The 27,686-nt window shown below is 56.0% G+C and overlaps 1 non-coding gene across 1 annotated transcript; it reads right to left on the bottom strand.

Annotated features, from left to right (window-relative positions):
* Nucleotides 1–10,982: 10,982 nt before the first annotated feature.
* On the bottom strand, nt 10,983–11,136 carry LOC136680208 (5.8S ribosomal RNA). Its single transcript, XR_010796876.1, has one exon. It is a non-coding gene; the product is annotated as a 5.8S ribosomal RNA (ribosomal RNA).
* Between the last annotated feature and the right edge of the window lie 16,550 nt (nt 11,137–27,686).

The following is a 27,686-nucleotide window of genomic DNA, read 5'->3' as shown; positions in this document are numbered from 1 at the left end:
CTGGACAACCATCCCACTTCCAATATATTAGACAGCAACTGGACAACCATCCCACTTCCAATATATTTGACACCATCAGAATATATTGCAATTGGACAACCATCCCACTTCCAATATATTTGACACCATCAGAATATATTGCAATTGGACAACCATCCCACTTCCAATATATTAGACAGCAACTGGACAACCATCCCACTTCCAATATATTAGACAGCAACTGGACAACCATCCCACTTCCAATATATTAGACAGCAACTGGACAACCATCCCACTTCCAATATATTTGACACCATCAGAATATATTGCAATTGGACAACCATCCCACTTCCAATATATTAGACAGCAACTGGACAACCATCCCACTTCCAATATATTAGACAGCAACTGGACAACCATCCCACTTCCAATATATTTGACACCATCAGAATATATTGCAATTGGACAACCATCCCACTTCCAATATATTTGACACCATCAGAATATATTGCAATTGGACAACCATCCCACTTCCAATATATTAGACAGCAACTGGACAACCATCCCACTTCCAATATATTAGACAGCAACTGGACAACCATCCCACTTCCAATATATTAGACAGCAACTGGACAACCATCCCACTTCCAATATATTTGACACCATCAGAATATATTGCAATTGGACAACCATCCCACTTCCAATATATTATACAGCAACTGGACAACCATCCCACTTCCAATATATTTGACACCATCAGAATATATTGCAATTGGACAACCATCCCACTTCCAATATATTTGACACCATCAGAATATATTGCAATTGGACAACCATCCCACTTCCAATATATTAGACAGCAACTGGACAACCATCCCACTTCCAATATATTAGACAGCAATTGGACAACCATCCCACTTCCAATATATTAGACAGCAACTGGACAACCATCCCACTTCCAATATATTAGACAGCAACTGGACAACCATCCCACTTCCAATATATTTGACACCATCAGAATATATTGCAATTGGACAACCATCCCACTTCCAATATATTAGACAGCAACTGGACAACCATCCCACTTCCAATATATTTGACACCATCAGAATATATTGCAATTGGACAACCATCCCACTTCCAATATATTTGACAGCAATTGGACAACCATCCCACTTCCAATATATTTGACACAAGTCAAATATATTGCAATTGGGATCCCAATTCACATATATTTGACTTGTGTCAAATATATTGCAATTGGGATCCCGATTCACATATATTTGACACAAGTCAAATATATTGCAATTGGGATCCCAATTCACATATATTTGACACAAGTCAAATATATTGCAATTGGGATCCCAATTCACACATATTTGACACAAGTCAAATATATTACAATTGGGATCCCAATTCACATATATTTGACACAAGTCAAATATATTGCAATTGGGATCCCAATTCACATATATTTGACTTGTGTCAAATATATTGCAATTGGGATCCCGATTCACATATATTTGACACAAGTCAAATATATTGCAATTGGGATCCCAATTCACATATATTTGACACAAGTCAAATATATTGCAATTGGGATCCCGATTCACATATATTTGACACAAGTCAAATATATTGCAAATGGGATCCCAATTCACATATATTTGACACAAGTCAAATATATTGCAATTGGGATCCCAATTCAAATTATATCTTACCCAGAGCCCCAGGCTCCCAGAAGGGAGCTGGGCTGTGATAAGGCTTGCCCCGGAGCCTACCACTGGTGCTAAGACTCCCATAAGCCTCTGGATCTCTGCAGAGTCCCAGAGTCCCAGAGTCCCAGAGTCCCAGAGCCCCAGAGTCCCAGGGACCCAGAGACCCAGAGCCCCAGAGACCCAGAGACCCAGAGTCCCAGAGCCCAAGAGCCCCAGAGTCCCAGGGACCCAGAGTCCCAGAGTCCCAGGGACCCAGAGTCCCAGGGACCCAGAGACCCAGAGCCCCAGGGACCCAGAGTCCCAGGGACCAAGAGTCCCAGGGACCAAGAGTCCCAGGGACCCAGGGACCCAGAGCCCCAGGGACCCAGGGACCCAGAGCCCCAGGGACCCAGGGACCCAGAGTCCCAGAGCCCCAGGGACCCAGAGACCCAGAGCCCCAGAGCCCCAGGGCCCCAGAGTCCCAGAGTCCCAGAGCCCCAGTGCCCCAGAGCCCCAGAGCCCCAGAGTCCCAGGGACCCAGAGTCCCAGAGCCCCAGGGACCCAGAGACCCAGAGCCCCAGAGCCCCAGGGACCCAGAGCCCCAGAGACCCAGAGCCCCAGAGCCCCAGGGAACCAGAGCCCCAGGGACCCAGAGCCCCAGGGAACCAGAGCCCCAGGGACCCAGAGACCCAGAGACCCAGAGCCCCAGGGACCCAGAGCCCCAGAGTCCCAGGGACCCAGAGCCCCAGAGCCCCAGGGACCCAGGGACCCAGAGCCCCAGAGCCCCAGAGTCCCAGAGCCCCAGAGCCCCAGAGTCCCAGGGACCAAGAGTCCCAGGGACCCAGAGACCCAGAGCCCCAGGGACCCAGAGACCCAGAGCCCCAGGGACCCAGAGACCCAGAGCCCCAGGGACCCAGAGCCCCAGAGCCCCAGAGCCCCAGAGTCCCAGAGTCCCAGAGTCCCAGAGTCCCAGAGTCCCAGAGCCCCAGAGACCCAGGGACCCAGGGACCCAGAGCCCCAGAGTCCCAGAGCCCCAGAGCCCCAGAGCCCCAGGGACCCAGGGACCCAGGGACCCAGAGACCCAGAGCCCCAGAGCCCCAGAGTCCCAGAGACCCAGAGACCCAGAGCCCCAGAGCCCCAGAGCCCCAGAGCCCCAGAGTCCCAGAGCCCCAGTGCCCCAGAGTCCCAGAGCCCCAGAGCCCCAGAGTCCCAGGGACCCAGAGTCCCAGAGCCCCAGGGACCCAGAGCCCCAGAGCCCCAGAGCCCCAGAGCCCCAGAGCCCCAGGGACCCAGGGACCCAGGGACCCAGAGCCCCAGAGCCCCAGAGTCCCAGGGACCCAGAGACCCAGAGCCCCAGAGCCCCAGAGCCCCAGAGTCCCAGGGACCCAGAGCCCCAGAGCCCCAGGGACCCAGAGCCCCAGAGCCCCAGAGCCCCAGGGACCCAGAGCCCCAGAGACCCAGAGCCCCAGAGCCCCAGGGAACCAGAGCCCCAGAGTCCCAGGGACCCAGAGACCCAGAGACCCAGAGCCCCAGGGACCCAGAGCCGCAGAGTCCCAGGGACCCAGAGCCCCAGAGCCCCAGGGACCCAGGGACCCAGGGACCCAGAGCCCCAGAGCCCCAGAGTCCCAGGGACCCAGAGACCCAGAGCCCCAGAGCCCCAGAGTCCCAGGGACCCAGAGCCCCAGAGCCCCAGGGACCCAGAGCCCCAGAGCCCCAGAGTCCCAGGGACCCAGAGTCCCAGAGCCCCAGAGCCCCAGGGACCCAGAGACCCAGAGTCCCAGGGACCCAGAGCCCCAGAGCCCCAGGGACCCAGGGACCCAGAGCCCCAGAGCCCCAGAGTCCCAGGGACCCAGAGACCCAGAGCCCCAGAGACCCAGAGACCCAGAGCCCCAGAGTCCCAGAGCCCCAGGGACCCAGAGCCCCAGAGTCCCAGGGACCCAGAGCCCCAGAGCCCCAGGGACCCAGAGCCCCAGGGACCCAGAGCCCCAGAGTCCCAGGGACCCAGAGACCCAGAGTCCCAGGGACCCAGAGACCCAGAGCCCCAGGGACCCAGAGCCCCAGAGCCCCAGAGTCCCAGAGTCCCAGGGACCCAGAGACCCAGAGCCCCAGGGACCCAGGGACCCAGGGACCCAGGGACCCAGAGACCCAGAGCCCCAGGGACCCAGAGACCCAGAGACCCAGAGCCCCAGGGACCCGGCGCACCGGTCGAACCTATCTGGCCCACACTTAAGCCCCCGCCCTCGGACTAAACCAATCAGCCTGCCCCGTCAAAAAAGATGCCCACTGGTAGACCTGGAACCTTAAAATATATTGGGAGTGGGATGGTTGCCCAATTGCTGTATAATATATTGCAAGTTCATCCTGCCCACTGGTGGACCTGGGAGCCAAAACGGCGCGCAATATATTGGAAGTGGGACGGTTGCGCAATCGCTGTACAATATATTGGAAGTGGGATGGTTGCCCAATTGCTGTATAATATATTGCAAGTTCATCCTGCCCACTGGTGGACCTGGGTGCCAAAACGGCGCGCAATATATTGGAAGTGGGACGGTTGGGCAATCGCTGTACAATATATTGGAAGTGGGATGGTTGCCCAATTGCTGTACAATATATTGGAAGTGGGATGGTTGCCCAATTGCTGTATAATATATTGCAAGTTCATCCTGCCCACTGGTGGACCTGGGAGACAAAACGACGCGCAATATATTGGAAGTGGGACGGTTGCGCAATCGCTGTACAATATATTGGAAGTGGGATGGTTGCCCAATTGCTGTATAATGTATTGGAAGGACCCTCCGTCAAATCTCAAAGTTCATTCTGCCCACTGGTGGACCTGGGAGACAAAACGCCGCTCAATATATTGAAAGTGGGATGGTTGCCCAATTGCTGTACAATACATGGGAAGTGGGATGGTTGTCCAGTTCATTACACCCTCATCCTGGGCCTCTGATAAGGCTTGCCCCGGAGTTTACCACCGGGGCCTACCTCCGGGGCCTAATTAAACCCAACGCCCTGGTTCCCTGAACGGGCCTTATTCAAACAACCTCTCCGCCGCCTAAGCTCCGGAGCTTCCTTTTGGCTCCCAGAGGCCCAGAGGCCCAGGCTCCCAGAGGCCCAGGCTACCAGAGGCCCAGAGGCCCAGAGGCCCAGAGCCCCAGAGGCCCAGAGACCCAGGCTACCAGAGGCCCAGGCTCCCAGAGACCCAGAGGCCCAGAGGCCCAGAGGCCCAGAGGCCCAGAGACCCAGAGGCCCAGAGTCCCAGAGACCCAGAGACCCAGGGCCCCAGAGACCCAGAGGCCCAGAGTCCCAGAGACCCAGAGACCCAGAGCCCCGGGGACCCAGAGACCCAGAGCCCCAGAGTCCCAGGGACCCAGAGCCCCAGAGCCCCGGGGACCCAGAGCCCCAGAGCCCCGGGGACCCAGAGCCCCAGAGCCCCAGAGCCCCAGAGGCCCAGAGGCCCAGAGGCCCAGAGGCCCAGAGTCCCAGAGACCCAGAGACCCAGAGACCCAGGGCCCCAGAGACCCAGAGACCCAGAGACCCAGAGCCCCAGGGACCCAGAGACCCAGAGCCCCAGGGACCCAGAGCCCCAGAGCCCCAGAGACCCAGAGACCCAGAGCCCCAGAGTCCCAGGGACCCAGAGCCCCAGAGCCCCAGAGCCCCGGGGACCCAGAGCCCCAGAGCCCCGGGGACCCAGAGACCCAGAGCCCCAGAGGCCAAGAGGCCCAGAGGCCAAGAGGCCCAGAGGCCCAGAGGCCCAGAGGCCCAGAGCCCCAGAGTCCCAGAGTCCCGGGGACCCAGAGCCCCAGAGCCCCGGGGACCCAGAGCCCCAGAGCCCCGGGGACCCAGAGCCCCAGAGTCCCAGAGTCCCAGGGACCCAGAGCCCCAGAGCCCCGGGGACCCAGAGACCCAGAGCCCCAGAGTCCCAGGGACCCAGAGCCCCAGAGCCCCGGGGACCCGGGGACCCAGAGCCCCAGAGACCCAGAGACCCAGAGACCCAGAGACCCAGAGCCCCAGAGCCCCAGAGCCCCAGAGACCCAGAGACCCAGAGACCCAGGCTCCCAGAGGCCCAGAGGCCCAGAGGCCCAGAGGCCCAGGCTACCAGAGGCCCAGGCTCCCAGAGGCCCAGAGGCCCAGAGACCCAGAGACCCAGAGGCCCAGAGGCCCAGAGGCCCAGAGGCCCAGGCTACCAGAGGCCCAGGCTCCCAGAGGCCCAGAGGCCCAGAGGCCCAGAGACCCAGAGGCCCAGAGTCCCAGAGACCCAGAGACCCAGAGACCCAGAGACCCAGAGACCCAGAGGCCCAGAGTCCCAGAGACCCAGAGACCCAGAGACCCAGAGACCCAGGGCCCCAGAGTCCCAGAGTCCCAGAGTCCCAGGGACCCAGAGCCCCAGAGCCCCGGGGACCCAGAGCCCCAGAGCCCCGGGGACACAGAGACCCAGAGCCCCAGAGTCCCAGAGTCCCAGGGACCCAGAGCCCCAGAGCCCCAGAGACCCAGAGACCCAGAGCCCCGGGGACACAGAGACCCAGAGCCCCAGAGACCCAGGGACCCAGAGCCCCAGAGCCCCGGGGACCCAGAGCCCCAGAGCCCCGGGGACCCAGAGACCCAGAGCCCCAGAGTCCCAGAGTCCCAGGGACCCAGAGCCCCAGAGCCCCGGGGACCCAGAGGCCCAGAGGCCCAGAGGCCCAGAGGCCCAGAGACCCAGAGCCCCAGAGCCCCAGAGCCCCAGAGGCCCAGAGCCCCAGAGGCCCAGAGCCCCAGAGACCCAGAGCCCCAGAGCCCCAGAGCCCCAGAGACCCAGAGCCCCAGAGCCCCGGGGACCCAGAGCCCCAGAGCCCGGGGACCCAGAGACCCAGAGCCCCAGAGCCCCAGGGACCCAGAGCCCCAGAGTCCCAGAGCCCCAGAGCCCCGGGGACCCAGAGCCCCAGAGCCCCGGGGACCCAGAGACCCAGAGCCCCAGAGTCCCAGAGCCCCAGAGTCCCAGGGACCCAGAGCCCCAGAGCCCCGGGGACCCAGAGCCCCAGAGACCCAGAGCCCCAGGGACCCAGAGACCCAGAGACCCAGAGCCCCAGAGTCCCAGAGACCCAGGCTCCCAGAGGCCCAGAGGCCCAGAGGCCCAGAGGCCCAGAGGCCCAGGCTACCAGAGGCCCAGGCTACCAGAGGCCCAGGCTCCCAGAGGCCCAGAGGCCCAGAGGCCCAGAGACCCAGAGACCCAGAGGCCCAGAGGCCCAGAGGCCCAGGCTACCAGAGGCCCAGGCTCCCAGAGGCCCAGAGGCCCAGGCTACCAGAGGCCCAGAGCCCCAGAGCCCCAGAGCCCCAGAGACCCAGAGGCCCAGAGACCCAGAGACCCAGAGGCCCAGAGACCCAGAGACCCAGGCTACCAGAGGCCCAGAGGCCCAGAGGCCCAGGCTACCAGAGGCCCAGGCTCCCAGAGGCCCAGAGAAATTTTATTTATATTTGATTTGGACATTTTACGCTCTTTCTGGACCCTTAGACCCTCCCCCAAGCTTTGGGCGGGACTTTAGAGAGGTCAAAGTTGAATGCATCCCATTTGCAATATATATGACACTGTTAAATATATTGGAAGTTGGATGGTGTAGGTTATTCCATTCAGAAAGCCAATCAGAGCCAATCAGAGCCAAGTGACACATACTAAAGGGATGGGCCCAACGTTCTGAACTCCTAGATGGAGCACCAGTGCCCCTAGTGCTGTCCAAATGGCGATTTTGCCGCGGGTATCAAACTGGAAAAAGTTATCACTCAGTGTCCAAATGGTCATGCTTTATACGGCATTATGGATCCATAACCGGCATACAATCCCACTGTGGTCATAAGTGTCCAATGGCAATATATTTGAATGGGCCTTTGTCCAGAAAGTGTATAGTGGGGCTAACTTAAGAGGGTCATAGTTACCCCCGCCGTTTACCCGTGCTTGGGTGAATTTCTTCACTTTGACATTCAGAGCACTGGGCAGGAATCACATTGTGTCAAAACCGTCCGAGAGCCTTCACAATGCTGTGTTTTTATTAAACAGTCGGATTCCCCTGGTCCGCAGCAGTTCTAATTCGGCTGTTGGGTGCCGGTCGAGAGAACCACCTCGGAGCTGCCACCCCTCCGAGGCGAGACTCACACCCGATAGATCCACGAGGCCTCGGCTCGTCACGCCCGTCTCCAGTCACACTGCTCCGGTCCGGTCCTCCCAAGCCCCTACGGCCGGCGACGCATCCGCACACAACTCCAGAGTCTTCCCCCCCCCACGTCCGAACGGGAGTACGGAAGGCCGCGCTCGCGAGCGTGGCCGGGACCCGCCGATGGGCCTCGGAGCCCGGCCGACTTCGGGAAGGAAGGGCCGAAGGACGAGACGCACCGGAGGTTCGTCCCCTAAGGACGCACCCCCGCCGGAGTCCCATCCACGACCGCCTCCCCCCGGCACCGACCGAGTCCCCTAAGCACCACCGGGAGGGAACACCGGCTGCCTCGCGCGGCTGCGACCCACGCACTTTAACCGACAGACGCAGGAGTCAACCCGGGCGCCGTGCGCTTTTGCCCCGCATGACCCTCAGGGCAAGGGCGAACCAGAACCAGAACAGCCCTCGGCCTACGCTTCAGCTAAAGGGCCCGACCGAGCCCAGCCATTAGAGCCAATCCTTATCCCGAAGTTACGGATCTATTTTGCCGACTTCCCTTACCTACATTGTTCCAACACGCCAGAGGCTGTTCACCTTGGAGACCTGATGCGGATATGGGTACGGCCTGGGGGGAAATTCACTATACCTCCCCCGGATTTTCAAGGGCCGATGGGGAACGTCCCGGCTGCCTCACGGATGCATGCGGCGCCTTTCAGAGCGTTGAGCCCCTTTCTCGGGACAATCCCATTCCAGGGCGCTCCAGCTCTTTAGCAAGGAGAGTGAATCCTCCCCGGGGTTCCCACCGACGTCTCCGGGTTCGTTTGCGTTACCGCTATGAGAGCGCCTTCTCGGCACTCAATCTCCCCAATCCCAGGTTCGGGGATATTGGCCCGATCCCCTTTCGGTCAGCGGGGGGCAGACGAGACCATCGCCCCAGCGTTTCCGAACGGCGTTCGCCTATCCCTTAGGACCGACTAACCCACGGCCAAGCGCTGTCGGCGTGGAACCCTTCTCCACTTCGGCCTTCAAAGATCCCATCTGAATATTTGCTACTACCACCAAGATCTGCACCCGCGGCGGCTCGACCCAGGCTCACGCCAGAGGCTTCAGCGCCACCGCGGCGGCCCTCCTACTCGTCGCGGCATACGGTCCGTGTTTCAAATCAGGGATTGTGACACCTGCGACGGCCGGGTATGGGCCCGACGCTCCAGCGCCATCCATTTTCAGGGCCAGTTGATTCGGCAGGTGAGTTGTTACACACTCCTTAGCGGATTCCGACTTTCATGGCCACCGCCCCGCTGTCTATATCAACCGACACCTTTCCTGGGGTCTGATGAGCGTCGCGTCGGGCGCCTTAACCCGCGCGTTCGGTTCATCCCGCAGCACCAGTTCTGCTTACCAAAAGTGGCCCACTTGGCACCATCATTCGATGCCCGGCTCCAAGCCTGCGAGCCGGGCCTCTTACCCATTTAAAGTTTGAGGGTAGGACGAGGCCATTTCGGCCCCGCAGCCTATGATCATTGCTTTACCGGATAAAACTGAGTCTGGTGCCAGCTATCCTGAGGGAAACTTCGGAGGGAACCAGCTACTAGATGGTTCGTTAAGTCTTTCGCCCCTATACCCAGGTCGGACGACCGAATTGAACGTCAGGACCGCTACGGGCCTCCACGCAGGGTTTCCCCTGGCTTCGCCCTGCCCAGGCATAGATCACCATCTTTCGGGTACCACCGCGTATGCTCTTGCTCCACTCTCCACTCGGTGGAGAGCAGGCCGGTGGTGCGCTGTCAACCCAAACATTGACGGGGTGCATCAGATCCCACCTCAGCCGACGCGCGCCGGCCTTCACCTTCGTTGCGCCTCCGGGGTTCAAGCCCCTTTGACTCGCATATGCGTTAGACTCCTTGGTCCGTGTTTCAAGACGGGTCGGTCGGGGTCCGAACTTAGCCGCTGACCTTAGGCGTTTTGGCTGTGGGCCTGGATCACCCCCCGTATTGCCGTAGCGGGCCTAGCCCGGGGCTGAGGACAGCCCAACCGGCCCGCTTTCGTCCGAACGATCAGGGGGGGGCCCCATCCCCATCCCGAAGGAGGGGAAAACGCGGAAAGGACATTACTCCGCGGCCCCGGCGTTATCGGCGAAGTCGGAGCGAGGGGCTGTAGCGGAACGCCCGTGTCCGGGGGCCACGTGGGGCTCCCTTCTCCGGACGGACCTACCTTCACCCTCGGGCCCTTCCAAGCCTAACCGGAGCCGGTCGCGACTCACCCACCACGCGGGGGGAAGTACACCTGACGGGCCGAGCCTTCGTACGCCCGAGAGGCCCGAAGTCGAGAGGCGAAGCTCAGGGCCGAGCAGGGAGTGGGGTCGCCCCCACTCTCGCCCGGATGAACTCGCCTCCGAGCCACGGAACCACACGAGCGCGGGCCGTCCGCCCGGCTGAATCCCCCGGGGGGGTCTTCTCGGTCCCCCGACCGTTTACCTCTCAACGGTTTCACGCTCTCTTGAACTCTCTCTTCAAAGTACTGCTTTCAACTTTCCCTCACGGTACTTTGTTCGCTATCGGTCTCGTGCCGGTATTTAGCCTTAGATGGAGTTTACCACCCACTTTGAGCTGCATTCACAAGCAACTCGACTCCGGGAAGCCCGATCTACCCGGCGGGATGCGGGACAATACCGGGCCTTCACCATCTGCGGAAGACACTTCCTTGCAAAACTTGGTCCCGCGTCCGCACCGAGACCAAACGGACTTCCGTACGCTACATTTCCCGGCCCACCCCGGTCAGGGGAAAGTGGGATTCAGCGCTGGGCTCTTCCCTCTTCGCTCGCCGCTACTAGGGGAATCCTTGTTAGTTTCTTTTCCTCCGCTTACTGATATGCTTAAGTTCAGCGGGTTGTCTCGTCTGATCTGAGGTCGCACTACGAGACTGTTTTGCGGGGCGCGGGGGGCGCGAACCCCCCGGCCGCTCGCCGTATTACGGTACCCACTCTCCGACGGCGGCGGAGAGCCCAGCGGGGAGAGACTATGACGGATTGGACCCGGACCTAATGGCTCTCCCTACGTCCGGAGCTCTCGCCACACGTCGGGTTTAAGGCCCGAGTCTGGGTTTAGGGAGACGAAGGGCCGTCCGAGGTGGAGGCCCTGCGAACTCCCAGCCGCGGTCTAGGAAGACCGATCGATGGGTAAACCGACCCTCAGACAGGCGTGGCCGCGGGATGGACCCCCGCGGCCGCCATGTGCGTTCGAAATATCGATGATCTGTGTTCTGCAATTCACATTATTTAACGCAGGTTACCGCGTTCTTCATCGATGCACGAGCCAAGTGATCCACCGCTAAGAGTTGTATGAGGTTTGTGCCCGGCCCGTTACAGGCCGGGCGAAGGAAGCCATTCGAACACGAGACAACGTTTGACAATATTTCAAGCCGGGTGCCTTCCCCCCCGTGGAGGGGGGAAGGTCATTGAACCTGGGCGTCACCACCGGACCGAGGAGTTACGGCCCGGGGGACGATCGCCCGAGTAGGTGCCCGAGACTTACGTGGTTTAGGAGACCGGGTCTAGGCCCCACCGTTCCCGGCGAGGCCCAGGGTTTGGTTCGCTGCGTTACGGGTCCCGGTCTAAGGCATTCAGGCGTGCGCTCAAAGCCAAGCTCTCCACCCCGGAGGGTATGAGCGAGGCCCGGTGGTACGCTCCCAAGTCCCCCGCTTAGGGGAAGGCGCTGGGTAGATCCCACCTAGTCAGGACCGGCGGGCACCGGCCGTCTCCTTCGGGTGTTTAAACGCATCCGGGGTTCGTGAGGCCCCTTCAACTCGCGCACCGGCCTTAGACTATTATACGGTCCGTCTCTGCGAAGCCAACATCGGGGTATTTGCATGCGCTCTTAAGCTCCGCTCCAACCCCGTGAGGGGAAAGAGTTTCGCCCGGCGGTACGCTCCCGTCCACCACCACCCCCTGTGCCGGGGGGATGGGTTCAGGGAGATCCCACCGAGGCCGGCGAGCACCGGCCAACGCCCTGGGGGTGAGTAAGCCCCTTTGACTCGCGCACGCACAATCAAGCCTTCAACGATCAATGGTTGGTTTAACGACCCGGCGGGCGGCTCCGGCGCCACTCTCCCCCCCGCGAACGAGGGGGGCGGACCGGGGTACCTATGCACCTAAGGCGGTCCTCGCATAACCCCGAGTTCCGAAGCCGGCTCGCTACGTCCACCCACCCGGAGGGGGAGAGACTCACGTCGGCCGACGACGAAAGGTACGAGGCTTCTGCGGTCCATACCTTGAAGGTACCCGCCGGGGGAGGTTTGGCCTCTCGAGTCCGACTCGACAACCGGCCGTGGCCAGGTCACCGTTAATGATCCTTCCGCAGGTTCCCCTACGGAAACCTTGTTACGACTTTTACTCCCTCTAGTTAGTACCCGAACGTCCCACGAGCAGCTTACTAGACGCCGTTTGGCGGACACTGCGCCCCGGCGCGCCTGGATTTTTCAGGGGCCCCACGCCCGCCTGGGGCCACTCTGGGGGGGCCCGTGGCCCCGCGGAACTTTAAAGCACGTTCCTAGCCCCTCCCTGGCCCGAGATAAAAATCACGAAAGTTTTGACCTTTTCCCTGCGGTTCGGCTTTCGGCCACCAGATGGAGGCAAACATCCCACTTCCAATTTATTTGACCGCCATTCGAATAAATCGGAAGTGGGATCCCACTTCCAATTTATTTTAATGGCCGTCAAATAAATTGGAAGTGGGATGATCCCACTTCCAATTTATTTGACACGGTCAGAATAAATTGGACGTGGGATCCCACGAAGCGTGTATAAGGCTTGGCTGGAATAAATTGGAAGTGGGATCCCACTTCCAATCTATCCCAGCCAAGCCTTATACACGCTTCGTGGGATCCCACTTCCAATTTATTCTTAACTAGTCAAATAAATTGGAAGTGGGATCATCCCACTTCCAATTTATTTTGACTTGAATGAAATACATTGGAAGTGGGATTTGGTCCAAATTGGTCCAAATTGGTCCAAATTGGTCCAAATTGGTCCCAATTTGTCACAAATGACCACAGTTTATCAAATATTGGTCCCAATTGGTCAAAATTGACCCCGGATGGCTTCACAAAGTCAAAAATTGGCTCCCACTTCCAGTTTATTTGACTTGGTTACAATACATTGGAAGTGGGATCCCACTTCCAATTTATTTGACTTGAATGGAATACATTGGAAGTGGGATCCCACGAAGCATGTATAAGGCTTGGCTGGAATAAATTGGAAGTGGGATCCCACTTCCAATCTATCCCAGCCAAGCCTTATACATGCTTCGTGGGATCCCACTTCCAATTTATTCTGACTTGAATGAAATAAATTGGAAGTGGGATCCAGGTCTCCCAGTGGGCAAAATTCTGGGGTCCCACTTCCAATTTATTTTGACTTGAATGAAATAAATTGGAAGTGGGATTTGGTCCAAATTGGTCCAAATTGGTCCCAATTTGTCAAAAATGACCACAGTTTATCAAATTTTGGTCCCAATGTGTCAAAATTGACCCCGGATTGCTTCACAAAGTCAAAAATTGGCTCCCACTACCAATTTATTTGACTTGGTTACAATACATTGGAAGTGGGATCCCACTTCCAATTTATTTGACTTGGTTACAATACATTGGAACTGGGATCCCACGAAGCATGTATAAGGCTTGGCTGAAATAAATTGGAAGTGGGATCCCACTTCCAATTTATTTTGACTTGAATGAAATAAATTGGAAGTGGGATCCAGGTCTCCCAGTGGGCAAAATTCTGGGGTCCCACTTCCAATTTATTTTGACTTGAATGAAATAAATTGGAAGTGGGATTTGGTCCAAATTGGTCAAAATTGGTCAAAATTGGTCCAAATTGGTCCAAATTGGTCCCAATTTGTCAAAAATGACCACAGTTTATCAAATTTTGGTCCCAATGTGTCAAAATTGACCCCGGATTGCTTCACAAAGTCAAAAATTGGCTCCCACTACCAATTTATTTGACTTGGTTACAATACATTGGAAGTGGGATCCCACTTCCAATTTATTTGACTTGGTTACAATACATTGGAACTGGGATCCCACGAAGCATGTATAAGGCTTGGCTGAAATAAATTGGAAGTGGGATCCCACTTCCAATTTATTTTGACTTGAATGAAATAAATTGGAAGTGGGATCCAGGTCTCCCAGTGGGCAAAATTCTGGGGTCCCACTTCCAATTTATTTTGACTTGAATGAAATAAATTGGAAGTGGGATTTGGTCCAAATTGGTCAAAATTGGTCAAAATTGGTCCAAATTGGTCCAAATTGGTCCCAATTTGTCAAAAATGACCACAGTTTATCAAATTTTGGTCCCAATGTGTCAAAATTGACCCCGGATTGCTTCACAAAGTCAAAAATTGGCTCCCACTTCCAATTTATTTGACTTGGTTACAATACATTGGAAGTGGGATCCCACTTCCAATTTATTTGACTTGGTTACAATACATTGGAAGTGGGATCCCACGAAGCATGTATAAGGCTTGGCTGAAATAAATTGGAAGTGGGATCCCACTTCCAATTTATTTTGACTTGAATAAAATAAATTGGAAGTGGGATCCAGGTCTCCCAGTGGGCAAAATTCTGGGGTCCCACTTCCAATTTATTTTGACTTGAATGAAATAAATTGGAAGTGGGATTTGGTCCAAATTGGTCCAAATTGGTCCCAATTTGTCAAAAATGACCACAGTTTATGAAATTTTGGTCCCAATTTGTCAAAATTGACCCCGGATTGCTTCACAAAGTCACAACTGGCTCCCACTTCCAATTTATTTCACAAATTGGTCCCAATTGGTCCCAATTTGTCAATAATGACCACAGTTTATTACATATTGGGCCCAATTTGTCAAAATTGACCCCGGATTGCTTCACAAAGTGACAATTGGATCCCACTTCCAATTTATTCTACTGTATTGGGATATATTGGAAGTGGGATCCCACTTCCAATTTATTTGACTTGGTTACAATACATTGGAAGTGGGATCCCACAAAACATGTATTTGATTTGGCTGGAATACATTGGAAGTGGGATCCCACTTCCAATGTATTTTGACTTGAATGTAATACATTGGAACTCTATTTTATTAAATATTGGGCCCAATTTGGCAAAACTGACCCCGGATTGCTTCACAAAGTGACAATTGGATCCCACTTCCAATGTATTTCACTATATTGGAATATATTGGAAGTGGGATCCCACTTCCAATTTATTTGACTTGGTTACAATACATTGGAAGTGGGATCCCACGAAACATGTATTTGACTTGAATGGAATAAATTGGAAGTGGGATCCAGGTCTCCCAGTGGGCAAAACGACTGGGTCCCACTTCCAGTTTAATAAATTGGAAGTGGGATCCCACTTCCAGTATAATATATTGGAAGTGGGATCCCACTTCCAATTTATTCCCTTTCAAAGGTCATACATGGGTTTTGGACACCCCTTAAAATGGTCCGAATGACCCCAAATCTTAATATGTTCATCGTGGACACTCCACGAGGCAGCCTGTGAAGTTTCGTAAGCCTAACTTGTTTTTTTCTATAAAAATACCCCAAAAAACATGTCTTTCTCCCCCACACTTTTCAATGGAGACCGAGGCCTACTGAGGCCTACTGAGGCCTAAATTTGACCTTACAGAGCCTCTTTCACGTTCAAATCTATTTATGGTTTTTATATATACTGGGCAAGGTCACAGTGATCTGGCCCTCACGTATGTTGGTCGAGCCTCTCAGATGAGTCGCCAGTCGAAGCCCCCAAGTCCGAAGACCCCCACAAACCCATTTTCTGGACATCCCACTTCCAATTTATTCCCATTCAAAGGTCATACATGGGTTTTGGACACCTCTTAAATTGGTCCGAATGACCCCAAATCTTAATATGTTCATCGTGGACAGCCCACGAGACAGCCTGTGAAGTTTCGTAAGCCTAACTTGTTTTTTTCTATAAAAATACCCCCAAAAAAACATGTCTTTCTCCCCCACACTTTTCAATGGAGACCGAGGCCTACTGAGGCCTACTGAGGCCTAAATTTGACCTTACAGAGCCTCTTTCACGTTCAAATCTATTTATGGTTTTTATATATACTGGGCAAGGTCACAGTGATCTGGCCCTCACGTATGTTGGTCGAGCCTCTCAGATGAGTCGCCAGTCGAAGCCCCCAAGTCCGAAGACCCCCACAAACCCATTTTCTGGACATCCCACTTCCAATTTATTCCCATTCAAAGGTCATACATGGGTTTTGGACACCCCTTAAAATGGTCCGAATGACCCCAAATCTTAATATGTTCATCGTGGACACTCCACGAGGCAGCCTGTGAAGTTTCGTAAGCCTAACTTGTTTTTTTCTATAAAAATACCCCAAAAAACATGTCTTTCTCCCCCACACTTTTCAATGGAGACCGAGGCCTACTGAGGCCTACTGAGGCCTAAATTTGACCTTACAGAGCCTCTTTCACGTTCAAATCTATTTATGGTTTTTATATATACTGGGCAAGGTCACAGTGATCTGGCCCTCACGTATGTTGGTCGAGCCTCTCAGATGAGTCGCCAGTCGAAGCCCCCAAGTCCGAAGACCCCCACAAACCCATTTTCTGGACATCCCACTTCCAATTTATTCCCATTCAAAGGTCATACATGGGTTTTGGACACCTCTTAAATTGGTCCGAATGACCCCAAATCTTAATATGTTCATCGTGGACAGCCCACGAGACAGCCTGTGAAGTTTCGTAAGCCTAACTTGTTTTTTTCTATAAAAATACCCCCAAAAAAACATGTCTTTCTCCCCCACACTTTTCAATGGAGACCGAGGCCTACTGAGGCCTACTGAGGCCTAAATTTGACCTTACAGAGCCTCTTTCACGTTCAAATCTATTTATGGTTTTTATATATACTGGGCAAGGTCACAGTGATCTGGCCCTCACGTATGTTGGTCGAGCCTCTCAGATGAGTCGCCAGTCGAAGCCCCCAAGTCCGAAGACCCCCACAAACCCATTTTCTGGACATCCCACTTCCAATTTATTCCCATTCAAAGGTCATACATGGGTTTTGGACACCCCTTAAAATGGTCCGAATGACCCCAAATCTTAATATGTTCATCGTGGACAGCCCACGAGACAGCCTGTGAAGTTTCGTAAGCCTAACTTGTTTTTTTCTATAAAAATACCCCCAAAAAAACATGTCTTTCTCCCCCACACTTTTCAATGGAGACCGAGGCCTACTGAGGCCTACTGAGGCCTAAATTTGACCTTACAGAGCCTCTTTCACGTTCAAATCTATTTATGGTTTTTATATATACTGGGCAAGGTCACAGTGATCTGGCCCTCACGTATGTTGGTCGAGCCTCTCAGATGAGTCGCCAGTCGAAGCCCCCAAGTCCGAAGACCCCCACAAACCCATTTTCTGGACATCCCACTTCCAATTTATTCCCATTCAAAGGTCATACATGGGTTTTGGACACCCCTTAAAATGGTCCGAATGACCCCAAATCTTAATATGTTCATCGTGGACAGCCCACGAGACAGCCTGTGAAGTTTCGTAAGTCTAACTTGTTTTTTTCTATAAAAATACCCCCAAAAAAACATGTCTTTCTCCCCCACACTTTTCAATGGAGACCGAGGCCTACTGAGGCCTACTGAAGCCTAAATTTGACCTTAAAGAGCTTTTTTCACGTTCAAATCAGTTTATGTTTTTTATATATATCTAGCCCGCGCGTATGTTCTTTGGGCCTCTCTGATGTCATTGGATGGACATTGCACATTCTCAATTTTTAACATATTATACCTAATATATTCATTTTTAGATGAAAGTAGCAAAATCCACACGTGTCCCACGTCCAATTTATGTGGTCGCATGTAATAAATTGGAAGTGGGATTTTCTCTCCGGTGGACGCGTACCAATCCTTTACAAGGTCCCTTGCAACAAAAAGCAACACTCTGTCATCCCCATGAGTTTTTCCATAGCTCGTTAGCGCCCCTAGTGAATCCCTTGAACCGTGTATTGCCCGTGATAGTAATTTTGTAGAGGGTAGTACCCAACGTCCAACCGGCAATTTACCTAAGTGGCCGGTGGGATCCCATATCGTAATACGATCCCACCCGCCAATTATGCGTCCGTTGGCAATTTATTTGAATGGGCTTTTGTCCAGGAACCATGTACAGGTACTACCTCTAGATGCCCAGGTTCGATCGACTTCCCACCTCAACGAGGCAACCCCCCGGTAAAGGGGCACCTCGGAGATGGTCCGAGGACCTCACCAGGCCATCCAATCGGTAGTAGCGACGGGCGGTGTGTACAAAGGGCAGGGACTTAATCGACGCGGGCTGGTGACCCGCGACTACTTGGAATTCCTCGTTCAAGGGGAAAAGTTACAATCCCCTATCCCCAGCGGGGAAGGCGTTCATAGGATTGCCCAGGCCTTTCGGCATAGGATGGATGCACATGCTGAACCAGCCAGTGTAACTCACGTGCGGCCCCGGGCGTCTAAGGGCATCACAGACCTGTTATGGCCCCGAATCTCATACGGCTTTGCCTTGCCCCGGATCGCTCTAAGAAGTTCGGCCACCGACCGACGAACCCCTCGGGCCGCAAGCCCCCACAGGGACCCAAGGGAGGGCCGTGTAACTTTTTAAGGCACAGGGTCTCGTCCGTTATCGGAGTTAACCAGACGAATCGCTCCACGAACTCCCAACGGCCATGCACCACCACCCACAGAATCAAGAAAGAGCCATCAATCTGTCAATCCTTACCGTGTCCGGGCCGGGTGAGATTCCCCGTGTTGAGTCAAATTAAGCCGCAAGCTCCACTCCTGGTGGTGCCCTTCCGTCAATTCCTTTAAGTTTCAGCTTTGCAACCGTACTCCCCCCAGAGCCCAAAGACTCGTGGTTTCCCTCACGCTGCCCGGCGGGTCATGGTCGCTAGCCTCACGCCGCCGGATCGCGGGTCGGCATAGTTTACGGTCGGAACTACGACGGTATCTGATCGTCTTCGCTCCCCCGACTTTCGTTCTTGATTAATGAAAACATTCTTGGCAAATGCTTTCGCTTTCGTTCGTCCCACACCGGTCAACGAATTTCACCTCTATCGGTGTGGTACGGATGCCCCCGGCCGTCCCTCTTAATCATTGCCCTCGGTCCTTAAAACCCACGAAATAGGACCGTGGAAGCCCCGGAGCCCCACTCCGGAACGACCAGCCGTCCCGAAGGAGAGACCCCGAAGCCCCGCGGAAGGGCCCTATTCCATTATTCCTAGCTCAGTCAGACATGGCACGTGTCGGCCTGCTTTGAGCACTCTGCTTTATTCAAAGTAAACGCTCCGGACCCTCCAACCCACCGTGCACCGCAGTGAAGTACCCAGCTAAGGGCTTCTCCGCGGCCGGCGAGCAGAGGACACCGGCGGGTAGGGACCAGGTCCCAACATCCACCCAGAGACAGGGGGTCACCCCCGAAGGAGCTCCCCACGCCATCCCGGACAGTACAGGGGATCCGAGACCTGTCCCCACATCCAACTACGAGCTTTTTAACTGCAGCAACTTTAGCATACGCTATTGGAGCTGGAATTACCGCGGCTGCTGGCACCAGACTTGCCCTCCAATGGGTCATCACTCACGGACATAGATTGAGTTCATTTCGATTACGCTCCACAGGATCATAGGACCCGCATCGATATTTTTCGTCACTACCTCCCCGTGTCGGGAATGGGTAATTTGCGCGCCTGCTGCCTTCCTTGGAAGTGGTAGCCGTTTCTCAGGCTCCCTCTCCGGAATCGAACCCAGATTCCCCGTTACCCGTGGTCACCACGGTAGGCACGTAGCCTACCGTCGAAAGTTGATAGGGCAGACACTCGAATGATACGTCGCCGCCCCGGAGGGCTTAACGATCGGCCAGAGGTTATCTAGAGTCACCAAAGCGACCCGACCGGAGCCGGGAGGGTTTTTCGGTTCTGATAAATGCACGTATCCGGGGGACAGGGGCCGGGAGAGCATTTCACGCCGACCCCCAGAACCCTTCCAACGCTTCGTTTGCATGTATTAGCTCTGGAATTACCACAGTTATACCAAGTAACGTGTGGAGCGATCAAAGGAACCATAACTGATTTAATGAGCCATTCGCAGTTTCACTGTACCAAAACCCGTGTGTACTTAGACTTGCATGGCTTAATCTTTGAGACAAGCATATAATACTGGCAGGATCAACCAGACCGACCCCCCTTGGATCTCAAACCCCGGACGGGGAAAGAGAGGGGGCGCATGGAGCCCGTGAGAGTGATCTCAGGGGACACCAGCGAAGAGGATCGAACGCGACCCCGCTGTGGGGGTCTGCAATCGACTTGGCAACTTGGAAAACGTATGATTCTCGCCCGGACGGTGCAGGCTAGGGGCCGGGTCCTTCCCTCAAACGGATCCCGACCCTAAGGCACCACCGACGCGGACGTTGAACGGACCTACTGTTGGATCGACCGGCCGACTAAGTCCCCCTCGGAACCGTTCTGGACAAGCGGACATGCCTCTTACGGGCATCCACGAGCCATGGAGGCTGGGAGCACAAGGTGGGGAGGATCGCTCTAAGCACTGTATTTAGGCTTAGAAGCCTGCCCCTGGTGCTCCGCGTATACCGAGCTCGAACGGCCGTGAAGGACAGCCGTTAAGGGAAGAGAATGGAAGAGAATCCTGGCCCCCTCAAAGCGCGAGGAAGTCGGCATAGGTTTTTACGGTACGCCACCACCGGAGCCGTCTGATGTTCAGAAGACGAAGGGTTTTGCCCTCAATCTCGTAAGGTCGAGGGCTCACCACCGAACTTCCAGCCGCGGTCCTTGGTAGGACCGATACGCGGACAAGCCGCAAATCCTGGCCCCCTCGCAGTGCGAGGAGGTCGGCAAAGGTTTACGGTTTCGCCCCCCGGAGCCTACGGAAGTCTGCGTTTAAGAAGACGAAGGGTCGGATCCCGTAGGCCGACCCTGCGAACTTCCAGCCGCGGTCTGTGGAAGACCGATCCGTGTCACCTCTAATGCGCTCTTTGCCTCCGGCCGTTTCCAGCCGGGGGCCCGGTGGTGCGCTCCCACGTCCCGCTCAAAGGAGGGGAAAGGTCGGGAGATCCCACGGACCGGCGGATGACCGCCGGCCAACGCCTCGGGGGGTTACGCGGCCCCGTCGACTCGCGCACGGGCAAATTTATGGGTTTAAAAAGGGGGACAATCCTCATACGTTCGACCCCCCGGTGCCCAGGGAAGTTGACCCTCCCCGGGCAGGCATATCGAACGAATCATCGGTCGGAAAACTCTCTCTTTCGGGACGGGGGAAACCCCTCATACGCTCGACCCCCCATGCCCAGGAATGTTTTACCTTCCCAGGCATACATCGAACGAATCATCGGGGTGGACACAACGGGCTTATAACAATCGACGGGGCGGCCCGTTCCACCCGCCCCACAAGTGGGCAGATGGTCGGTGGCCTATAGACCCACAGGCAGTCCCAATACCACCGTGATACGAGATCCGGGGTTGGGACTTGACCTTAAAGGTACCCGGTCGAGGCGGACCGAGTGGAAGCCACTCGGATTTATGACAGTGGTAGGCCCCACGGACCTTGGGGACCACTCCCCATCGCTCTGCCCGGCACCTGGCTCGGAAACCGGGACTAATTTTGGCAGTAATACGCTATCGGTCTTGGTTCTCATTGGTTCATACACCCAAGATGGGCGAACGTCGAACGCGAACGGGAGCGATCAACGCCCATAACCCCTAATTATGCACGAACCGGGGGCTATATAAGGGGTCGCCTTCACTCGGAGCCGTCAGTCTCTCACCATGGATAGCTGCCCGCTTTGCGAACAAGCCATTGCTACGGATCTGACTTTCCACTTTACCATCTTCCACAGACTCGGACCGGACGACGCAGCCTTCCTCCGAGAACTGGACCGAAGCGGGGAGAATTCATCACAGCTCGACTGCCCTCTCTGCGGCCTGCCGTCTCTCTCTTCGCCGGCAGATCACCTGGGCTCGGCGCATTCCCTCAAAGGCCTCGCCCTTCGGATCGCTCTCTCTGCCGCTCGACGCCTTCGCACCCTCCACCTTCTGCGTCGCTATCAACAGTCTAAGCCGCGGAACCCTCCACCGCCCTCGGGATCCCGTTCCCCGAATCCAGCCTCGCCGCCGGGACCAAGCACGCCGGGACCGAGCGCGCCGGGACCGAACACGCCGGGACCGAGCACGCCGGGACCGAGCACGCCGGGACCGAACACGCCGGACCCGAACACGCCGGACCCGAACACGCCGGACCCAAGCACGCCGGACCCAAGCACGCCGGACCCAACCATGCTGTACCCAAGCTCACCGGACCCAAGCACGCCGGAGCCAACCACGCCTGATGCTTGCCCGCTCTGCGAGCAAGCCATTACGGATCTGACTTCCCATTATACCACCTTCCACCGCCTTGGATCTGCCGACATTGACTTTCTCCGGGGACTGGACCAAAGTGGGGAGAATTCGTCCCAGCTCGACTGCCCTCTCTGCGGCCTGCCGTCTCTCTCTTCGCCGGCGGATCACCTGGGCTCGGCGCATTCCCTCAAAGGCCTCGCCCTTCGGATCGCTCTCTCTGCCGCTCGACGCCTTCGCACCATCCACCTTCTGCGTCGCTATCAACAGTCTAAGCCGCGGAACCCTCCACCGCCCTCGGTATCCTGTTCCCCGAATCCAGCCTCGCCGGGCCCCAGCACGCCGGGCCCCAGCATGCCGGACCCAGCCATGCCGGGCCCAAGCACGCCGGGCCCAAGCACGCCGGGACCCAACACGCCGGACCCAGCTTCGCCGGACCCAGCCTCGCCGGACCAAGCCTCCCCGGGCCAAGCCACTACGGGCCAAGCCACGCCGGAGCCGGTCGACAGCGACTACCAACCGAGCGAGTCTTCCCCTGCCGAATCCACCTCGGACACGGATTCAGAGACCGAGCGGGCACGGCGAACCTCCCGGGGGAGGCAGCTCGTGATCCCGCATCGGTTTCGGGACACCTACGTCAGCCGTTCGGTAGACGACTTTCAGAAGTTCTACCTGCGGGTCGACGCGTCACCGAAGGACATCGAGAACTCTCGCCAGCGACGGGGCCACGTTATTCGGTTCCTGCTTCACTGCGCCCCGCCCGGCTGCCAATTCACAGACCTGTCTTTCGTCCATCACACGAACGTTCCCACTTGGGTACAGAGCCTTCAGAAACTGGGTTACGCTTCGACAACCGTTAAGTGTTACCTGCACAGCGCCAAGGCGTTCGTCTCCCACGTCGCTGCCTTCGACCCAGAGACCGCCGGGGTCAGCCCCGAAGAGCTCCAGAGGCTGAAGCTGACCTTCGCCAAGGCTCATCGGGACATCGCACGCACGATTCTGGGCCATCGCCAGCGCGTGAAGAGAGCGAAGCTGAGTCGCTTGCCGCAACCTTCGGATTTCAGGGTCTTCCTAAGCCACGCTAAGACCCGAATCCCAGAGCTCATAGACGCGGCCCGGACGGGGGACACCGCCCGCCGGTCGACGCTACGGATGCTCCAGGGGTACCTGCTCGGCCTTTTGTCTGTCTTAACCGGTCACCGGTCGGTTGTGTTTCTCAACCTGACGGTTGGAGAGTTGAGGCAAGCCAGCACCACGGATGGCACCGGCTTCGTGGTTTATGTTCGTGAACACAAGACCAACGCCTCGTTCGGGGACGCTCCGATCGGGTTGTCTGCCACAGAGCTGGCCTGGTTGACCGCACTCAGCGACTTACACGGGGCCCGGGACGGGTTCGTGTTCTTGGACAGGGGGAACCAGCTGCGCAAGCCAAACTCACTGCTTCGGATCGCGTGGACGGATGCGGGCCTCGGAGGCGCGGTGGCCTTCAACCTGATCCGCACGGCTGTTTCGAACCAAGTGAGTGTTGAACTTAATCCGACTTATGTGGGCTCTTAACCCCGGCCTTCCTACTTCTGACACCTCGCACCTCTGTTTCAGGTTTCGACTCTGCCGGCCGAAGATAGAGATCGAGTGACGACAAGCATGTGCCACTCCAACATCACTGCCCGGGCCTTCTACCGAGCCGGCCTCTCTGCGGCCGATGTGATGCGGGCTCGTGAGAACCGTCTTTCCGCCCTCGAAACGGCCTGAACCGGACCCTCTTCAAAGCGCAACCCAGCCGGGATTCACTCCGTGTTTCTGCACCCCCGTGGCTTTGATATGTTTTACTGCGAAATAAATACATTTATTTCTGAATCCCCAAACAGAGTGTTCCCGTGTGGTACTTGCTTCGGTTTGGAGATGGAGGGGGGGTGGAGATTGGGTGATCCTCCCAGAGGGAGACTTTTTACGAGGTCCGACCGGCCTTAAGACTTAAACGATCAGTGGTTATGGGTTAACTTAGTCGGCGGGCGGCCCGTTCCACCGCCCCGCTAAGGGAGCAGTGGTCGGAGGCCTATGGACCTTAGGCAGTTCACCGGGGTGGGTAAACTTACCTTTAGGCACCCGTCGCATGAATATAGGAGACCATTTGGCTTTTTTGGCCCCGGAAACCAGCCACTTCTCCGGGCATATATAGAACCAATCCCCCCCAGGGAGGGAGTTGGAACTAAAGGTCATTGAAATTAAATGGGTTTAACAGTTAACTTTGTCGGCGGGCGGCCCGTTCCACCGCCCCGCTAAGGGAGCAGTGGTCGGAGGCCTATGGACCTTAGGCAGTTCACCGGGGTGGGTAAACTTACCTTTAGGCACCCGTCGCATGAATATAGGAGACCATTTGGCTTTTTTGGCCCCGGAAACCAGCCACTTCTCCGGGCATATATAGAACCAATCCCCCCCAGGGAGGGAGTTGGAACTAAAGGTCATTGAAATTAAATGGGTTTAACAGTTAACTTTGTCGGCGGGCGGCCCGTTCCACCGCCCCGCTAAGGGAGCAGTGGTCGGAGGCCTATGGACCTTAGGCAGTTCACCGGGGTGGGTAAACTTACCTTTAGGCACCCGTCGCATGAATATAGGAGACCATTTGGCTTTTTTGGCCCCGGAAACCAGCCACTTCTCCGGGCATATATAGAACCAATCCCCCCCAGGGAGGGAGTTGGAACTAAAGGTCATTGAAATTAAATGGGTTTAACAGTTAACTTTGTCGGCGGGCGGCCCGTTCCACCGCCCCGCTAAGGGAGCAGTGGTCGGAGGCCTATGGACCTTAGGCAGTTCACTGGGGGCGGTAAACTTACCTTTAGGCACCCGTCGCATGAATATAGGAGACCATTTGGCTTTTTTGGCCCCGGAAACCAGCCACTTCTCCGGGCATATATAGAATGAACCATCGGGGGCTAAGGGCAGATAGTCAAGTCAGTTATACCGATCGAACTCTCTTGAGTTTCGGCTTAAAGCTCTGGCATTTGCCGTTGGGACTTAGAGTTTTTTTTTAATAAAGAGGGGAGGCCGGGCTTACCTCCACCTTAAGCCCAGAGGGTGTCCCAGTCCTCGGGCTTGTGTATTCGCATCAACGGGGTCCATGGAAGTCATTTTAGACATCCAGAGGGGAGGCAACCCAAACCATCCCCTTAGCCCAGAGGTGTGCCACTCCTCGGGCTTGTGTATTCGCATCAACGGGGTCCATGGAAGTCATTTTTAGACCTCCAGAGGGGAGGCAACCCAAACCATCCCCTTAGCCCAGAGGTGTGCCAGTCCTCGGGCTTGTGTATTCGCATCAACGGGGTCCATGGAAGTCATTTTTAGACCTCCAGAGGGGAGGCAACCCAAACCATCCCCTTAGCCCAGAGGTGTGCCACTCCTCGGGCTTGAAACTTCGCATCACCGGGGTGTATGGAAGTCTTTGGTCCAGTTCTGCCAGTGCTCGTTGTCGAACTTAGAAATATTTCTAATTATTTTTAGACTTCCAGAGGGGAGGCCGAGCATACCAACCCCTTAGCCCAGAGGTGTGCCAGTCCTCGGGCTTCGGTATTCGCATCACCGGGGTCTACGGAGGTCTCAACTTAGGTTTTGAAAACCTCCAGAGGGGGGGCCGGATTAACCACCACCCTAGCCCAGAGGTGTGCCAGTCCTCGGGCTTCGGTATTCGCATCACCGGGGTCTACGGAGGTCTCAACTTAGGTTTTGAAAACCTCCAGAGGGGGGGCCGGATTAACCACCACCCTAGCCCAGAGGGGTGCCAGTCCTCGGGCTTCGGTATTCGCATCACCGGGGTCTACGGAGGTCTCAACTTAGGTTTTGAAAACCTCCAGAGGGGGGGCCGGATTAACCACCACCCTAGCCCAGAGGGGTGCCAGTCCTCGGGCTTCGGTATTCGCATCACCGGGGTCTATGGAGGTCTCGACTTAGGTTTTGAAAACCTCCAGAGGGTGGGGGCATATCTTATCCCCACCCTAGCCCAGAGGGGTGCCAGTCCTCGGGCTTCGGTATTCGCATCAACGGGGTCTACGGATGTCTCGACTTAGGTTTTGAACACATCCAGGGAAGCAGAGCGGACATTCCCATTATTTCAAGCCCATCGGGAAGCCACTCTTTTGGGCATAGCGTTTCGCATCGCTGTTACCCAAACTTACGTCTGATTTAATGCCTCCCTAATATCCCGACGGCACCAGGCTGAGAAACCATATGCCCACAGGATTTGAGGCATTGGAACCTCGTTCGCATAGCTGACAACGATGAACCTCCCTCGGACTCGCTACGAGGCTTGAGGAGGGTCCTGATTTTCTTAAAATCTCAGGTGAGGGACTTAGAAAATTTTCACTTTAAAACCACAGACCTCCAGAGGAGAGACCGGGCTTATCACAACCTTAGCCCAGAGGGCGCCACTCCTCGGGCATGTCACTTCGCATCACCGGGGTCCATGGAAGTCTCGACTTAGGTTTTGAACGCATCCAGAGGGTGGGGGCCGGACTTACCACCACCCTTAGCCCAGAGGGCGTCACTCCTCGGGCATAAAATTCGGATAACCGGGGTCCATGGAAGTCAATTTTGACCTCCAGAGAGGGGGGGCCGGGCTTACCACCACCCTAAGCCCAGAGGGCGTCACTCCTCGGGCATGAAATACGCTACACCGGGGTCCATGGAAGTCAGTTTAGACCTCCAGAGAGGGGGGGCCGGGCTTACCACCACCCTTAGCCCAGAGGGCACCACTCCTCGGGCTTGAAATTCGCATCACCGGGGTCCATGGAAGTCTCGACTTAGGTTTTGGAAACCTCCAGAGGGGGGGCTGCACTTACCACCACCCTAAGCCCAGAGGGCGTCACTCCTCGGGCATGAAATACGCTATACCGGGGTCCATGGAAGTCCTTTTAGACCTCCAGAGAGGGGGGGCCGGGCTTACCACCACCCTTAGCCCAGAGGGCACCACTCCTCGGGCTTGAAATTCGCATCACCGGGGTCCATGGAAGTCTCGACTTAGGTTTTGGAAACCTCCAGAGGGGGGGCTGCACTTACCACCACCCTAAGCCCAGAGGGCGTCACTCCTCGGGCATGAAATACGCTATACCGGGGTCCATGGAAGTCCTTTTAGACCTCCAGAGAGGGGGGGCCGGGCTTACCACCACCCTTAGCCCAGAGGGCACCACTCCTCGGGCTTGAAATTCGCATCACCGGGGTCCATGGAAGTCTCGACTTAGGTTTTGGAAACCTCCAGAGGGGGGGCTGCACTTACCACCACCCTTAGCCCAGAGGTTCATCACTCCTCGGGCATGAAATTCGGATAACCGGGGTCCATGGAAGTCAGTTTAGACCTCCAGAGAGTGGGGCCGGGCTTACCACCACCCTAAGCCCAGAGGGCGTCACTCCTCGGGCATGAAATTCGGACAACCGGGGTCCATGGAAGTCAGTTTAGACCTCCAGAGAGTGGGGCCGGGCTTACCACCACCCTAAGCCCA

This window comes from Hoplias malabaricus, unplaced genomic scaffold, assembly GCF_029633855.1.
Source record: "Hoplias malabaricus isolate fHopMal1 unplaced genomic scaffold, fHopMal1.hap1 scaffold_125, whole genome shotgun sequence".
Taxonomy (NCBI): Eukaryota; Metazoa; Chordata; class Actinopteri; order Characiformes; family Erythrinidae; genus Hoplias; species Hoplias malabaricus.
Note: the sequence above shows the minus strand (reverse complement) of the source record. Positions and strands in the feature narration are given on the sequence as shown.